We start from the raw sequence: 17,692 nt of genomic DNA on the forward strand, positions 1-17,692 counted from the left end.
CCTCTATAATATTTTCTTATTTTCTATACCTACCCTCTAATCTCAAGCGACCATTTATCCTTCCACCTCTTAATCCTAGCCCTCCATTTTTAGGGTTCTATCTATAAAAGAGATCTCTTTCCCTACCTTTTATAATCAATCAATCAAGCGAAGTGCCTCCATTTTGTCGAATTGCATACACAACCACAATCCATTCTCTATTGAGCTCTTGTGCACAATACAAAATCTAAGAGCAACCATAATCAATCAAACAAGATCAAAGGAGATAGGAGGATAATGGAGATCAAACCCTATCAGCATGTGAAGGTATAACATTTCTATATTTTTTGTTTGCTTGGTTTTAGGTTCTTGATTGATGTATGGTGGATTGATTGTAGAACTAGGTTAATGTGGTTGAATCTTATTAGGTTTTATAGTATTTTAGTTTTCAATTCTTGCATATACAGATAGCAATTGAACATAAAATTTAGGGAGAATCAATAAAATAATTTAATCACTAGAGGCTTCAACTAACCAAAAATGCTAAGAGGTGGAAAGTAAAGTTTTCAAAAAAAAAATTCTTATAGAAATATCACATCAAGAATGATCTAAGGAACTTGACTTTTCATCAAATTCCTTTTGGTAGTGGCATTCAATATCGTAATATTGTATGAGAGGATCCTCATTTCCCTTATGGAGGGCACTTTCCCTCCATCTTGTAATGAAAGAAACTATATTTTGAGGTGCACATGCTACAACTCTTCCAAGAAAACACTGAGAGGTTGTTAGAACTATAGATGCCTACCTAGTCCTCGAACAACTCAATTTTTTAGTCACCCAAAATCAAACCTTGTGCAACCTCATCCATGAAAGACAAAAAATTATAACCACAAATTATAGGTAACCAAATTCAATTTATAGAATATGGATTGAAGGAATCCCTCATCAAATAAGAAAAGGGTTTTCCAAACCCAAATAGACTTGTAACGTTAATCCTTGATCCTAGGATCCATCTCTCAATTTATACTATCAACATCTTTGATATCTAAAGTAAGACTTTAACTTTCCAACCTATGGGTTAAAGATTTCTCCAAGGGTCGAATCACTTCGATCTAATTACACAAATCATAAAGGAAATATAAGAGGTTGGTTCAATCTCCTTGGAAAAGAGCTAATTGTGGTTGTATTGAGATAAAAATTATCTCCTTGGCTCCATGGCAGATTTCCTATAAAACACTCACAAGGGTTTGCCCACTTTATTAAACCCTTCCAAGCCCTTGTGGAGAGCCAACTAATTGTGGCAAAAACTAGCAACATGCCCAGCCTTATGAAAGGAACAACATTGAAAGGGGATACATTTATAGTCCACTTCCTAGGTAATATCACTTGAGGGAAGTGAAAAGCGCTCTTATTTAGGAAGTGGAAGATTCAAACTCCATAACATTTTGATGCAAGTACATACAATACTGGTTTTTTCCAAAGATTTAGGATCTATCTCTATTATCTTCTCTAAATATTGACCCATTTTATCTAGGTAGCTTTGAACCAAAATTCTAAAGGGATGTGATATAAATGAATCAAACCCCCAACAAAAGGTTGACATAAGTGAAACATACAAATATGCAACTGTGGCTTGAAAACAATCCCATATTGAATCTTCCATGAAGATTGATATAAAACTCTTCTTTGATCTTCTTGTGAAGGAAATTGAATGACAAAGAAACCCTTCACAAAGGAAGAAGATATTAGGATCAACACTTCAAGTCTTATGAACTCGAAATTTAATATCTCCAACAATAAACCGTCAATCAAGGTGGAAGGCAATAACTATAATGTTTGTGAAGACTTAGAAACCAAATCTATGCCCAAGCATATCAAATATGCAATACCAACTTCTTTGACATGTATCAATTTTATGGAGTAAAATGAAATGTCTTCTTTTCCTAAAACCTACCATTCCAAAGTGATATTGTATTGGCCCCTATAGTTGGAGAGGATAAACCTATTGAATTTTTATAATGGAAAATCCAACATCAATTACTAACACTTGGCTACCTTTTTTAGACCTTTCTCCAAAATCTCACTTGGCTTATTCGAAAAAGGGTTCTAAAATTGCTTACTTTCAAAGGAAGTTGATGTCTACCAATCTCCCAACTAATGCTACTTATTTCCATCTACATTATCTTCCTAATTGCACCCTCTAATCATTTATGCATTTTTGTGCACTCCATCTCATCCTTGAAATTATATATGTTGTATAAGTGAAAATGTTTGATTCAACTATTAAATTTTAATGCAAAGTTACATTATAATATTCTTGATACTATAATTATATCAAATATTTTATAAATAAGAACTAAATTTGTATAAATAAATTAACAATCAAAATATTTAGATAATTTCAATCAAATAAATATTACTATGATTGTGATATCATGTTATATGTTCATACAACCTTACGATACAAAATATCAATAATGTTTTTTAAAGACTTTGGATGTATTCATTTGTTATAATAAATAATTAAAATTTGATAATTATAACTATTTTATAATAAAATTCTAAACTTAAATGATTAAATACACAAAAATATATGTTTTGATTAAGTAAATCGGGAAGGGCCCAAATACATATGCATAACCTTCCAAGTGGCAGAGAGGGTCTCACAAGGGGTGAAACGACCAAAAAACAAAAGGCTTTAAATAGAAGATAAGAATCGGCAAGAAACAAGGATTCCTAACCCTAGAAAAAGAGCTACTCTTTCAAAATAAATGAAAGAGGAGGAGAAGAGGTACTAGGACCTTTCCTTCATCTACTGACAACAGATTAGGAAATGCTATCATCTAAACTCCCACAAGGAGGGGGTAGAAGAGGTCCCCCCTTGGGGAGGCAAGTAGTCATCGAAAGGGGAACAAAAGAAAGAGAGGGAGAGAGGCAGCCAACTAACACCGAAGGAGGAGTGATAGTCAGTGTCTCTACAGGAAGAGAGCAATTGGAAGAATTAACCACAAAAGGGACTGCAAAAGGGACAACAAGCTCCCCGACATGGTAGTGCTCATAATCCTAGGAAGAGGCATCCACAAAAGAGGACAAATCTGCAAGCATCAAGTGATCATCAGAAGAATTCTTCTACCAAGTAGTAGGCCTCTTCGGACAACTCAGAGAAAAATTCAAAGCCAAATGTCTAGTAGCAAAGTAGTGGTGATAGCGGAAAGGGATGCCATCATAGTCCACAGGTTGAGACTGGTGGTATTATGGATGACTTTGTCATGTGTTGCATTGGTTTTGTCATTGATGTCAACACTTATCTTTCTGGAGGTCTACATTGTTGATTTGGCACTCTGGTTATATTGGTTTATTGTTGAACCGGCACATTGTCGTCCCGGTATGGATATCAACTTATATGTTTCACCGGCAGCTTACATGTTTCACTGGGAGCTCAAGAAGTTCATGATGACTTGTTATCATCTGGAGATCATTTGGTTATGTCGAAGACATGGATTGGATGTTTGCATTTGGCGTTTTGCATATTGGACTAATCGGGTTCACATATCCACCTTAACGAGTAGATAGGTCTAGGTTATGGACCGGTACAAGATATCATATTCCAGATCAGCACGGCACATTTTGGAAATGGTTTATTGATTGGATAATGTATAAATCTATTGAGGCTGACATATTGTATTGCATCAAGACTTATTTTGTAAATGTAATATCTTTAGGGAGCCGACCTAATCATGATGTCTTAGGTTTTGTATAAATAATTGTAAGATGTATGAGTGTATGTGTGAGAGTGTGTGAATATTGAAGATCATTGTGAAGAGTGAAAATAAGCAGATCCTTGTGTGAATCACGCAGATATTATCTGAAGGTTGAAGGAAAGGTTATGAAGGTGTTTGGCACTCATGGTCAGAGCTTAAACCGGTATTGAATCTAGCATTGTAGATGCTATACTGAAGCAATATATTGTTATTGGATTTAACCATCCAACTGTGTAGTCAGTGTGACTCCTATTTTGTGATTGAGCAGTGAGCTCTAGGCAGTTGGCCTTTCTGCATGTGCAAACCCCATTATTGTATTCACTTACTATCTACAGTAGTATCATATGATTGTGGGTAAGGTTTCACACCGTGATTTTTCCCCTTACAGGGTTTCCATGTCAAAATCTTTATGTCATGTGTTGTGGATGTGTTTTGCTTTCTGTTTCATGCATTCAGTTGTACCGGTATTGCTATAACTATTAATCTATTTTACCGGAATTGAGTTTTAAGTTGAAATAATTGGTTTGGTTTATAATTTATTGACAATTGATTCACCCCCCCTCCCCCCCAATCTCAGTTGTCCTTCCTAGTTCCTAACAATTGGTATAAGAGCCTAGTTCTATTTTTGCAGAAGCCTAACAGCTTGAGGAGATGATATGGCAGCAAATATCTTCAGGAAGGACAGTCCCAAACTTGATGGAACTAACTATGGTATATGGAAGATCAGAATAGAAACACATTTGAACAACATTGGAAGAGATATATGGGATGTTACAAAGAATGGTAAGTTGCTCCTACTCTGAATAACCCTAATCCAACGACCTTGGCTAAAGACTTGGAGAATGATTGCAAAGTAAGAGAAGCACTTCTAAGCGCATTATCATATCAGCAAATCATGGGATTATCAGACAGATCTACCGCAAAAGCTATTTGGGATAAACTGGAAACATTGAATGAAGGAGATTCCACTGTCAAAATTGCAAAATTGGAATGTTATCGGGTCAGGTATGAAAATTTTAAAATGGAAGAGGATGAAAGAATTTATGCATTTATGGAAAGAGTTAATGAAATTGTTTTAGGAATACAATGTTGTGGAGGATCTTTAAGTGAAGATGAAATTGTTTCTAAAGTTTGAAGAGATTTGCCACCAGCTTACAATATGAAAGTGGCAGCTATTAATGAGTTGAGAACAATTCCTAATATATCAGTATCTAGAGATACTTTGGTTGGAAAATTTTCATCATTTGAGCTTGAAGAATTTGGTATTGTTGCTACAGTCAAGACTAATATAGCCTTCAAAGAATCATCATCAACATCATCATCATTGTCATCTGACAAATCTGATTGGAAAGAACTTTATGCAAAAGAACTTAAAGATATCAGAAGAGAAAATGAAGAACTTGAAGAACTTGAAGCACTATTTGCAAGGAAGATGCCTAAAGGTCCAGCAGGAAGTAAGTATGAAGGTAAAGCACCTTTCAAATGTTTTAATTGCAATAAAGTTGGTCATATGGCATCTAGGTGTCCTGATAGACATTCAAGACTAAGAGAGGAGGCAAAAAAAACATATAAACCTAACCCTGAATATCAGAGATATAGATTTAAGAAAAATAGAGATAAGTCATGTTACAAAGTAGATGAAGGTGTTACAGATGACTCTGATGAAGATCCAGCAGATAGTGGATAGGCATTTCTTGCAATAAAAGAAGATTAACCAGTAGAGCAGGCATTAGCAGCGAAAATTGAAGAAAGGGATGAATGGATCATTCATTGTGGTTGCTCGCATCATATGACTGGTGATAAAAACAAATTCTTATCATTACAGGAATATCATGGAGGTCTAGTAAGATTTGGAGATGACAAAGCTTGTTTAATCAAAGGAAGAGGCACTATATCTTTGGATGGTAAGCACAATACTGACAATGTTTATTATGTTGAAGGTTTAAAGCATAATCTTTTGAGTGTTGGTACGTTAGTGGAAAAAGGATTTCAACTACAATTCAAGAATGGAAAATGCAAAATCATGAACAGAACTGGATTGGAGATTGAAACTGTTGGCATTGCACACCCTAATGATAGTTAAAGGTGATTGAAGGTTTTGTCATTGATGGAAACCTTGCAATCTTATGGCACCGGCAAGCACCGGCACCGGCAGACTCTACACTAGCAGATAGTTCACCGACAGTGACAATAATGTTTACTGGCATCCTAGCCGACAGGATTTTGATTATTGTATATTGTATTTAATTGCAATATCTTTTGTAAGCCAACATGGCATATTGTAATAAGACTCATATATAAGTATGAGATCTTGTAGATCATTTTGTGCGACACAACATAGAGGATAGATATGATGGATATGTAGAGCAAATACTAAGGCAGATTTTGTAGAAAGGTTTATGGTTATTGTATGAGCTTAAACCGGTACTAAACCTGGCATAGCATATGCTTTTTGTAGCAGTATACTATATTGGATTTTCATAATCCATTTTGTAAGTCAGTTAGACTTCCTTTGTAATTGAGCAGTGAGCTTTAGGTAGTTGGCCTTCCTGCATGTGCAGGCCCCTCTTGTAAGTAATATTCATTCATTGGCTAGTGAGTGAATATTGTGGGTCACAAATCCCACCGAGGTTTTTCCCACACTGGGTTTCCTCATTAAACATCTTGTGTTATGGTGTGCTTTCTATGTTGTCTTTACTATTCTTATTTACTACATTAATTCTTGTTTACTGGTACATTGTTTTGGAATGCAAAATACTTAATAAGGTCAAAAATTCACTTAACCGAAAAGATACTGATTCACCCCCCCCCCCCTCTCAGTATCTTTGGGACTATCATCAATCCTAACAATTGGTATCAGAGCCTGGTCCTCTATTTTCAAAAGCCTAATAGCTTGAGGAAGATTCTGACACCGGTACAGATGGAAAACTTGAGAAAGCAATTGGAAACAACTCTTGCAGACTTTGATGCAGAAAAGTTAAAGAATATCAAACTTGAAGATGACTTGAGGACTACATAGGAATTCATTCAAGGACTTCAAGAGAATCTCACTATTTCTAGAAACAAAAGAATAGAACTTCATGAGAAGATACAAAATGATGATGATGAAAAGGAAACTCTTAATGATCTTGTAAGCAAGATGAGGCAAGAAAACATGACCTTGAGGAATGAGATGCAAGACATGACTATGAGATTTTGTAAAGACATTGAAGACAGAAAGAAGAATGAAGATGACTTGACTAGGAGACTCAATGATGCTGGAAATGAAAATTTAAGACTCAGTCATGAAAATGATATGTTAAAGACAGATCTGATTCACATGGAACATGATAAAACTGAACTTATGAGACAGAAGGGAATTTTGGAAAATGAATTGGTTACTACAAATCAACATAAAGAGAAACTCAAGAAAAGTTCAGAAGAACTTGATGATATGCTAAAAAGTCAGAAACCTAATGGAGACACTAATGGACTTGGATTTGAAGTTGGTGAAAGCTCTGGTACTGCAAACAATCATGATCACAGCAAACCGGTAAGACAACCTAATGCCTACAAATTTAATGGGAAATGCTTTAACTGTAACAAGTATGGTCATAGAGCAAATCGGTGTAGATCTAGAAACTATTAGAACACTAATGCACCCACTGGTCAATGTTCCAAATGCAACAAAATTGGTCATAATTTAGAAAATTGCAGAATGAATGTAAGATGTTATGTTTGTGGAAGATTTGGACACTTATCTAATCAATGCAGAACACAAACCAGAATAGGATATGGAAAGGTTATTCAGAAAAACAATGTGACTTGTTATGCTTGTAACAAGATTGGACATATCGCAAAATTTTGTAGAAGTAAGGCATCACCGGCAAATAACAAAGGACCCATTTTGAAAGGCAAAGAGAAGGTAGATGAGGTAAAGCAAGAATTTTCAAAACAATGGATTAGAAAGAGAGATCAGAATATTGATGAGACTATTCCTTCACCAGTAGAATAGAGTATCCCTCCATCGGTAGGAGATTCTTCATCCAAATGAAAAGCAATCCTTGGGGGTATTGCAGCAAATTGAAAATCATGCAAGTTTACCCTCGGTTTATGGTGAGAAGATGAACTTCTTCTTTACCGGCAAATGTGTTAAGTTTCACTTAACCGGCAGGCATTTATTGTGGTTGTTAAAGAAAAAGACATTATAAATCAGTGTTTTTCCCTCTTTTTCATTCACCGAGCATTCAAACTTTTAGAGAGTGCGAAAAACCCGAGCGAAGGCATCCAAAGCGATAAGTGAAACAAGTTCTTTCAAGCATCCAAACCTATCAGGCAGATTAAGGTATTTATCAATGGCTTCCTCCTCTGCTCACATTGCAAACCCTACTGTTATAGAAGTAATCAAACACCCTAGGCCTGTTTTCAAGATTATACCCGAAGTAGCGAAGCAGGATGATACCCTAGGTGCTTTTTCAAAAATCCCTAAAGGAGTTGCATATGCAAAAGACCCTAGAATTTACATACATTGCCACATTGAGGAATTAGGTTCAGAAGAAATCATGAAAATGTATAAGAATGTTACTTGTGATGAGAATGGAACTATAAAACCCGAACATAAGGTTAATGAGACCCTAGGTTTTGTGGAAATCCTTGACATTCCAGAATTTCCTAAGGAAGTTGTAAGGATTGTACTCAGTAGAGTTCATGGAGAATTCTTTTGGCTTGACTCTATTCATAAAATCACTAGAGAAGCAATTAGGGTTGTGACTAGCTTACCATCCACCGGTAGTAGGCCAAATAAAACCAAGAAAGTTTCAAACAACACTGTGATGAAATTAACTAGTGCAACCTATGATAGCAGATCCCTGAGAGTTAATGATGTAAAAGATGAAAATGTTAGATTCATTAGCATGATATTAGGATACAAAACCACACATGCTAACCGACTAAACTCATTTTCCAGTCTATGTATCAAAAGTGTATATGATATGGTTAACAATGATGCCAAGATAGATGTATGTAAGTGGTTGAAGGATGAGTTGATTGATAATCTAAAGAAAATCAAAGGAGATAAGAAAGATACTTTCCATTTTGGCAATCTTCTTGTATGCTTAATGCTATATCTTACAAAAGAGGTTCTCGGTATAGGCAAGAAAGACTTTGGTTATGATATACTGGTAGGGAAGCAACTATTAGATATATTTACTGGTATGGGGACAAATAAGGAAAACAAAATAACATAGTATTTCCAAGCATTTAAAGCAAAAATGAAGGCTAGGGTAAGGTTACAACAAAGCATTGTAGACAAGTATCAGAAGGAAATTTGTTTTGTGATTAAGAAGGATGAGATCTGGATGGAGGCAGTTCTTCCTAGAACTATTTGGGTGATAGAGATGGGATATGAGGCTGATGTAAACATAATTGAAACATATGCCAAAGCCCTACTTGAAGCCCCTAGAGAACCAGAAGAAAAAGTTTTTGGTAATGTTGAGACAATAGAAAGTGTTGTTCAAACACTTAAACAAAGGAAGAGAAGAGAAAAATATATAATGAGTGCATCTAAACGGGTGAAAGAGATAAAGGAAAACATAATGAATATCACCGGTATCAAGGAAAGTGACTTGGAAGGTTTACAACCGGAAGCTCATCTCTCACCGGTTGGAACTTCATCAGAAAGTGAAATACCTGCATAATTCAAAAGAGTTGATAGGAAGAGAAAACCCTCATCGGTACCCTCTCCTCCTCCCAAGAAAACCAGGACAACAAGGTAGAAGCAACAAGCAGTAAGGCCACCAGCTAAGAAGATGACACTTAGAAAGAAAAAGAAAAAACAGGTTATTCCTCCACTTGACAACTTGTTAAATGAGATAATAGATGATGGTAACTTATCAAATGTAAGTAAACTATATGATACTTTTACAAATGAGGAGAAAGAAAGCATACAAAATTGTATCATCTTACACCTTGATATTTATAAGAAAGTTTTGATAGAGGTTGTAGATGATTTGCCTAGTGATTTGTATAGGCGACCAGATGCTAAAAGGTTAGCCATTATGGAGCTAGACAAGAAAATCAAGATTGAGAAACTACTAGTTATTCACCATGTGAAATCGGTTGAAGAAATAGATGAGTTGATCAGTTAAGCTAACATAATAGTCTTTTCAAGTGGTCACCGGCATGTAAGTCTAATGGTCGGCAGGATTAATTAAATCTCAGAAGAGACAGCAGATAAATGGGATATTTTCTTTGTTGAGAAAGAGAAACAAGAAGAACTGAACAGGCCTAAAACATTCAAGGTGTACCAAAAGGATAAGGACAAGAGAAAAGGCAAGGTAGGTGGACTACCTAATATAAAAGTGATAGATAATCTACCACCACCTTCAGTTACTCCACCAGTAATAATTGACAACACACCAGCTACTGAGAATGTGGAGACTCCACATGAGGATACAAATCTTGAGTCTGAAATTTTGTACACAATGAACATAGACACTCAGGAGGTCAATATTGTAGTTGATAAAGAAAGTACTGAGGAAAAGAAGAAAGATGTTTCTATTGAGCAACTGACTGACAATGTTGGAACACAAGTTGAAAATGTTGAAGTTGAAACACCAGCTGATAACATTGAGATTGGGGTTAGTGAAATGGTTACTAACAGTACTGTTGATACAAACATTGAAAAACCAACAGAGACAGAGAAACCGGTAGTGGATACAATTGAAAAACCATCAAAAAATCTGGCTAATAAAACTAAAGAACAATTAGAAAAACCGACAGAAGAGAGCACAGTGAAACAGACCGAGACACGGGTTGAGAAATAAGTTCATACAGAGATAGTGCCACCAGGAAAAGCTGAGAAACCTAAACCTTTGCTAGTTGAAATGCAAACACAAACTGACCTACCAGAGGTTGAGACAAGCAGAGTTGTTACTACCACCAGCAGCATGGAGATTGTTAAGGTAGTTGGACAGTCATCTAGTACTTCCATGACAGAATTCAGACCCACTAATGTGACTAAAGTACTATTGCATTCTATTAAGAAGATTACTGATTGTAATGTATTGGCATATAATGCTATAGATGATACCATTCCTATTCTTAAATTGATTGCACCCAAGTGTAATGTAGATAATAAGGATTCTTTGAGTCAGTTAGACACATTGTCTAAATACATCACCGGCAATATACTGACTGGATAAGGAGAAAATGGATAAGGAGAAAGATAAATTCTTTGGAGAAACAATAAAGAAGTGCACAGAACATATTGACACCCTCTTACCGGCACTAAACAAAACAATTATGGAGTTCAAGGAACTGTACAGAGACACCTATAAGACTAATCTTTTGATAGTGGATATCGATAAGGAAATCAGTAAAGTGCAAAAGGAAATCGATAACATAGTTGATAATATCTTTGGCTCACCTGAACTAATATCAGTTATAGAACAGGAGATAGCTGGATTTGAGGAGAAACTTGAAAATTTGGAGAAGGAAAAGGAAAGAATAAAAGGGAAGGCAAAAGATCTTAAATGTAGACTCAGTCCTAAATTGGATAACCTCATCTCTTTGAGGAAAGAGATCTCTGAGACACTTATTCCAGGACAGAAGACACTGGAAGAGCAAATGCATCACCTCACCGGTACTATCTAGAGAACAGAGGCAGCATTAAAGGACAGCAACAGGTTCACTCAGAACCTGAATTTGATATTAGCAAACCTATTCTAGATTGTAACCAACCAGTTACAAGGTTCTAGCTAATAACTGCACTCATTTGACAATTTTGAAAACCTTTGTCATTGATGTCAAAGGGAGAGTAGTAGGATAGATAAAAATGGTCATCAGAAGAGATGATCTACTCAGGGGAAGCACACAGTTTTGGTAAGATTTTTGGACTTCAATTTTGGGGACACTTTTTGGATTTTTCTCATGAGTGTTGCCATCAATGCCAAAGGGAGAGATTGTTGGCATTGCACACCCTAATGGTAGTTAAAGGTGATTGAAGGTGTTGTCATTGATGGAAACATTGCAATCTTATGGCACCGGCATCGACAAACTCTACACCGGCAGATAGTTTACCGGCAGCGACAATAATGTTTACTGGCATCCTAACCGACAGGATTTTGATTATTGTATATTGTATTTAATTGTAATATCTTTTGTAAGCCGACATGGCATATTGTAATAAGACTCATATATAAGTATGAGATCTTGTAGATCATTTTGTGCAACACAACATAGAGGATAGATATGATGGATATGTAGAGCGAATACTAAGGTAGATTTTGTAGAAAGGTTTATGGTTATTGTATGAGCTTAAACCGATACTAAACCTAGCATAGCAAATGCTTTTTGCAGCAGTACACTATATTGGATTTGCATAATCCATTATGTAAGTCAGTGAGACTTCCTTTGTAATTGAGCAATGAGATTTAGGCAGTTGGCCTTCCTGCATGTGCAAGCCCCTCTTGTAAGTAATATCCATTCATTGGCCAATGAGTGAATATTGTGGGTCACAAATCCCACCGAGGTTTTTCCCACACTGGGTTTCCTCGTTAAACATCTTGTGTTATGGTGTGCTTTCTATGTTGTCTTTACTGTTCTTATTTACTACATTAATTCTTGTTTACCGGTACATTGTTTTGGAATGCAAAATACTTAATAAGGTTAGAAATTCACTTAACCAGAAAGATACTGATTCGGCCCTCCACCCCCCACCCCCCCCTCTCAGTATCTTTGGGACTATCATCAATCCTAACAGAAACCGGTAATCAGACTAAAGGTAATATTTTTTATTTGAATACCAGTGATAAGACATGTTTGATTGCTCAAATTGATGAAAGTTGGTTATGGTATAAAAGACTCTGTCATGTTAATTTTGATTGCATTGTAAAGATCAGTTCAACCAAGGTAGTAAGGGATTTACTTAAGATTGTGAAACCTCATAATCCGTTATGTAAGGAATGTCAAATGGGAAAGCAAGTTAGAACAACATTTAAGAGCATTTATAAGAAATCCAATAATATTCTTGATTTAATTCATACTTATTTATGTGGTCCAGCAAGAACAAGGAGTCTTCAGGGTGATAGATACTTTGTGCTAATAATTGATGATTATTCTAGAATGTGTTGGGTTGCTTTTCTCAGGGAGAAAACAGAAGGTTTTGGGAGATTCAAGATATACAAGGCAATGGTAGAGAATGAAACCGACAATAAAATCAAATGTTTGAGATCTGATCAAGGAGGAGAATTTACATCTAGGAAATTCAATACATACTGTGAAGAGAATGGAATCAAAAGACAACTATCAACACCTCAGACACCTCAACGGAATGGAGTTGTGGAAAGGAAGAACAAAACTATATTGGATGCAGCAAGAACTATGATGATGGAAACAAATCTACCTCATATGTACTGGAGAGAAGCAATGAATACAGCAGTTTATACTTTCAACAGAGTTCACATCAAAAGTGAAACCAGTAAGACCCCTTATGAACTATGGTTCGGTCATATTCCTACTCTTAAATATTTCAGAATATTTAGAAGCAAATGCTATATTAGGAGAGATGAGTATATTGGCAAATTTGATCCTAGAAGTGCTGAAGGAATATTTCTTGGTTATTCAACTAGAAGCAAGACATATAGATGTTATAATAAAAGACTGCAAAAACTCATTGAAAGTACTAGTGTGAAGATAGATGAACATTTTAGAGGAGACTCAAGATCTATAGGTTCTGAACCGGCAGTAGAAATGATAATAAATGAACTGCCACAGATTGCACCGGAACAGAATGAAGAACCAGTCACACCGGCATCATCAGAAAACTCAACTGTGACTGAAGAACAGTAGCCTATAAGTGGAAATCAGAATAAACCCAGATATGTAAGATTGAATCATTCAGAAGTCAGATAGTTGGAAATAAAAATCAAGGTGTTATGACAAGAGGAAGATTGGCAAATGAAGAGGTATGTTTAATTTCTCAAGTTGAACCAGCATCAGTTGTTGAAGCATGTCAAGATAAACATTGGATAAAAGCAATGGAAGATGAATTAGAACAGATTGAAAAGAATAATACTTGGACATTAGTTCTCCGGCCTGAAGACAAAAATGTAATTGGAACTAAATGGGTATTTAGAAATAAACTTAATGAAGATGGTGAAGTAATCAGAAACAAAGCAAGATTAGTTTGTAAAGGTTATTCTCATAAAGAAGGAATTGATTATAATGAAACCTTTGCACCGGTAGCTAGAATTGAATCAGTAAGACTATTTCTTGCATTTGCAGCTCACAAAAACTAAGTTTATCAGATGGATGTAAAATGTGCATTTTTTAATGGAGATCTTGAAGAAGAAGTTTACATTTAACATCCTAATAGATTTTCATTAACAGATAATAAGGATATGGTTTTCAGGTTAAGGAAAGCTTTATATGGATTGAAGCAAGCTCCCAAAGCTTGGTATGCTAGACTGGATAAATATCTTCTAAAGCTTGGATACACAAAAGGTAATGCTGACAGTAATTTGTATTACAAAATTACCAATGATGACATTTTGGTTATTGAAGTATTTGTGGATGATATCATTTTTGGAGGAAAAGGGTTATGTAAAGACTTTGCTAACAAGATGCAGGAAGAATCTGAAATGTCCATGATTGGAGAGATGAAATGTTTTCTAGGTTTGCAGATTTCTCAAACAAATAAAGGTATATTCATATGTCAAACAAAATACTTGAAAGAACTCTTGAAGAAATTTGGAATGGAAAACTCCAAACCGGTAAGCACTCCTATGACTACAACTGATAAATTGACATTAAAGGGTGATTTAGCTCCTATAAATTCGACAAGGTACAAATCTGTGATTGGAGGATTACTGTATTTGACACAAACCAAACATGATATAATGAATGTAGTGTGTATTGTTTCAAGATTTCAAAGCAATCCTAAAGAAAAGCATGAAACTACAGTCTAAAAGATTTTTCAGTACCTACAAGGCACAACAAATCTTGGTTTATGGTATCCTAAGAATGCCAATTTTGAGTTATGTGCATATACATATAAAATTTGGGCAGGAGATGTGGACGACAGAAAGAGTACCACTGGCGGCGCATTATTTCTTGATAGAAGATTAATTTCATGGATTAGCAAGAAGCAGACTTGTACATCATTATCTATAGCAGAAGCAAAATATGTTGCAACAGCAACTAATTGCACTCAAGTATTATGGATCAAGAAAATGTTGAAGGATATCAAGGTAAAATGCAAAGAACCGATAATTATTCACTGTGATAACTCAGCAGCAATAGATATATCAAAGAATCTGGTATTTCACTCTAGAACAAAGCATGTTTCTATTAAATATAATTTTCTGAAAGAAAATGTTGAAGCAAATGAAGTGAGATTGGTTTATGTGAATACTAAAGAGCAAATTGCAGATATTTTTACAAAGCTTTTGCCTAAGGAAACATTTGAATATCTCATAGAGAAGCTTGGGGTAATCACCCCACCGACAGAGACTTGAATAATGCAAATTGGCATCAAACCGACAGGGACTAATAGAAAAATCTTTTTCCAGTTTTGATGAAGGAGAGTTATTGCTCAGGGGAGTAGTTAGTTGTATGTTATGTTCTGATTTTGATTCTTGACTACTTTGGTATTTGATGTCAAAGGGGCAGAGATGTCTATGGAAAAACATTGTACTTGGAGAGATATATTTTGGTTTTGGTTATAATGTTCCTATTTTTGGTACAAAACTTTGTATTGATCTATTTTGGAAGATTGTTGGTATTTGGCATTCTATTTTTGGCACTTCGATGTTTTTCCATCTAGCGTTGTCATCAATGCCAAAGGGAGAGATTGTTGGTATTATGGATGACTTCGTCATGTGTTGTATTGGTTTTGTCATTGATGTCAACACGTATCTTTCTGGAGGTCTACATTGTTGATTTGGCACTCTAGTTATATTGGTTTGTTGTTGAACCTGCACATTGTGGTCCCGGTATGGATATCAACTTATATGTTTCACCGACAGCTTACATGTTTCACCAGCAGCTCAGGAAGTTCATGATGACTTGTTATCATCTGAAGATCATTTGGTTATGTCGAAGACATGGATTGGATGTTTGCATTTGGCGTTTTGCATATTGGACTAATCGGGTTCACATATTTGCCTTAACCGGTAGATAGGTCTAGGTTATGGACCGGTACAAGATACAATGTTCCAGATCAGCACGACACGTTTTGGAAATGGTTTATTGATTGGATAATGTATAAATGTATTGAGGCCGACATATTGTATTGCATCAAGACTTATTTTGTAAATGTAATATCTTTAGGGAGCCAACCTAATCATGATGTCTTAGGTTTTGTATAAATAATTGTAAGATGTATGAGTGTATGTGTGAGAGTGTGTGAATATTGAAGATCATTGTGAAGAGCGAAAATAAGCAGATCCTTGTGTGAATCACGCAGATATTATCTGAAGGTTGAAGGAAAGGTTATGAAGGTGTTTGGCACTCATGGTCAGAGCTTAAACCGGTATTGAATCCAGCATTGTAGATGCTATACTGAAGCAGTATATTGTTATTGGATTTAACCATCCAACTGTGTAGTCAGTGTGACTCCTATTTTGTGATTGAGCAGTGAGCTCTAGGCAATTGGTCTTTCTGCATGTGCAAACCCCATTATTGTATTCACTTACTATCTACAGTAGTATCATATGATTGTGGGTAAGGTTTCCCACAGTGATTTTTCCCCTTTGAGGGTTTCCACGTCAAAATCTTTGTCATGTGTTGTGGATGTGTTTTGCTTTCTGTTTCATGCATTAAGTTGTATCGGTATTGCTATAACTGTTAATCTGTTTTACCAGCACTGAGTTTTAAGTTGAAATAATTGGTTTTGGGTTATAATTTATTGACAACAGATTCAACCCCACCCTCCCTCTTAGTTGTCCTTCCCGGTTCCTAACAGAGACCAAGGTCAGTCCCCAGCCATAAAAACCACCTTTCTATGAAGAGGCAAAGAGAGATCAACATCCACCAAGAAGCGAGCACTAGTAGAGTGCCCCATAAAAGAAGTCGACTTGTCCACCTTTAAGAACCAACAAATAGAATTTCCTATGGCTTAGGAATTTGCACCCAAACATGACACATATTCAGTGGTTCAATAAGGGGGTTGAAAGTAGTAGACCAAGGCTTAAGAGAGAGAAGATGCTCAACCCAAGCCCAAACTCTGTCCAAAACCAAGTTCCTCTCTTCCAAGGAGGTAAAGACAACAATGGAAAAGCCTTCAGTGCAGGGGTAAAGCTTGATCTTTCCCACCTCAAGGGGTTGCCAAGAATCCACAACCCAAGCACAGAGATCCCGTAGAGAACGCTAAAACCCGGAAAATCATATGTTAACAAAAACAATTTTGTTGGTTTTATTAACTAGAAAAAATTCCCTAAAACCTTTGCAGAACATACGAGTCTGGAATTTTTTTTTTTTTTAAAGACAATACTTCAATCAAAAAATTTAAAAATAAACAAACAATCTAGCCAATAACTAAAAACTCAACCTAGCAGCCTCCACTCCTAAAATCTGAGTTTAAGAAGAAACTACTAAATAAATTGGCTAGTTAATTGTTGAACCTTTGGCCTCTAAAGTTAATGTAACGAAGTCTTCACCTCACAAAGTATAATATTGGCATTTTCCTCTTGGCACCACCAATTTACTTTTCAAGAGAGCAGCATGACTTCTTACAAGTTGAGGTAACTAACCTCATGTTCCCATGCGGCTGTTTAACTCCATTTTTTGCTTAATTTTAAGCAGTTGGAGTGTTCCCATGCAAATTTAAAATTGTTAGAAAGGGATAATTTAGAATCTTTTGCTATTTAAGTAGAGCAGCTATTATTTAAGAATCGAAAATAAGCTAGGGGTAGCTGGAAATAAGCAGCAACTGCATATTGCTAAAAATGTCACGTGGCTCCACAAATTTGTTT

This window comes from Cryptomeria japonica, chromosome 11, assembly GCF_030272615.1.
Source record: "Cryptomeria japonica chromosome 11, Sugi_1.0, whole genome shotgun sequence".
Taxonomy (NCBI): Eukaryota; Viridiplantae; Streptophyta; class Pinopsida; order Cupressales; family Cupressaceae; genus Cryptomeria; species Cryptomeria japonica.